Here is a 1,816-nt window from a genome sequence, read left to right on the forward strand (position 1 = left end):
TGTTGTTCCAAGAAATAAATGTGAGAAACGAATTCGAAAAAGTATGTCAAGTTCCTGGCACATAGTAGCTGTTCAAAAAAATGGGAATTGCAGAGTTCCTGCTGTGGCTCAGCAGTAACGAACATGACTAGTATCCATGACAATGCGGGTTTTATCCCTGGCTTTGCTTAGTGAGTTAAGGATTCAGCGTTGCAATGGTGTAGGTAATAGATGAAGCTCGGATCCCACGTTGCTGTGGTGTAGGTTGGCAGCTGCTACCCCACTCTGGGAACTCCCATATGCCACCAGTGTGGCCCTAAAAAGAAAAAAAAAAGGGAGTTGCTATTACTATGACTACCCTCGTTAATATTATTACCATTATTCTTCCCTCTCTCTACCTGTCTTAACTTGTCAGTTGGTCTAGCTATTGGGCCAGAGAGGACTTTTTCCCTACTGTTTATTTCTTCTTGGTAATACTATAATACCAGTAGGTTTTTCATAAAAACTTACTGGTCAGGTTTGTTTTCATACAGCTTAAGAGTTAAGTTCAACAAACATTTATTGAACCTTCACATTATGATAAGGACTCTGGTAGAGAGCTACACTCAGATAAGATGAAAGAAGAGTCCAGTCCATGGTGTGATTTCAAGGGCATCAGAAATGCTCAACTACCCTGTCCTTGTATTGTCTTCTTTGATGGCTGATCCCTAGAATTCCAAATGCAAACCCCAGAGGGCTTTTTTAAAAATCCCCATTTGTAATAGGGCGTCTGACAGCATGTGCCTGGAATAAAGAGAGAGAATGAAGGCTCTGACCCTAAAGGGTGGAGAGAGGGCCAGGAGTAGGAAAGCTAGACCTCCTGGGCTGAGCTGGCTTTTGCTCAGTCTTTTTCAAGAGAAAAGTTGCAAAGCCACTGTATGAGAGTGATGATATTGTCACCTGAGTGACATCAGTGCATGTAGCTGCCCTGGGGCCTTCCATAGCAGGCAGAATCTGCCCTGTCTCTGTCTGTACCCTGTGGGTCACATGAATCCTACTCTACCTGCAGCATTAACTCATCACAGAAGCTGGAAGGATAAATGGTTTCCCTCCCACTTTGTCCTGTTTTGGCGCTCACGTTCTGAATTTATGGGGCTTTCCAATATCATCTCTGCTCAGGCATTATCCTGGGAACAAAGCCAGACAGAGACACAAGGTAAGAGCTGATGAGACCTGCCACCTGCCATTGCTGGATTCAGTTCCTTGCCAGTCTAATCACCAAAGAAGACTTCTCCAGCACCCAGCTGCCTTCAACTTCATTTCCAAAGAGCAAGGTTGAAAATGATTGGCTCAGTGCTTCCTGGCAACAGCTCATCCATAAATGTACACAGCCTCACCTGAATTTCCAATGGTTTGGAAATTCAACTGAATTAGGCAAGCTATGGAGCAGTCCTGGTTTGACCTCCACTGGGGAGTCAGAGATGGATAAATATCAGCTCTTGTCCTCTAGAAACTTGCAGTCTAGTGGAGGGAGTTCAAACACAGAATGTGATTCACAGGAGCACCTGGTAGAAGTCTGTCGAAAAGACCCATGGAAGATGACTGAGTCTAATACACAGCAGAAGAGAATATTTAGGAAAGAGTTGTTTTCTAAATTGGAATGCAATTCGCATGAAAGGAAGGAGCAAATGGTGCTGACCAAACCAAGCATGAGAGAAAGAGCCATTGCCAGAAACGACACTCTTCTCGGGCAAAGGAACCCGAGTACCATAGGCAGGACAAACAGCAGGAGGAGAACAGAGTGGGGAAGGCTGAGAGCTCCCCCCCAGTTTGGTGCAGCAGGTGTTTATGGGAGAGT

This window comes from Phacochoerus africanus, chromosome 5 (genome assembly GCF_016906955.1).
Source record: "Phacochoerus africanus isolate WHEZ1 chromosome 5, ROS_Pafr_v1, whole genome shotgun sequence".
NCBI lineage: Eukaryota > Metazoa > Chordata > Mammalia > Artiodactyla > Suidae > Phacochoerus > Phacochoerus africanus.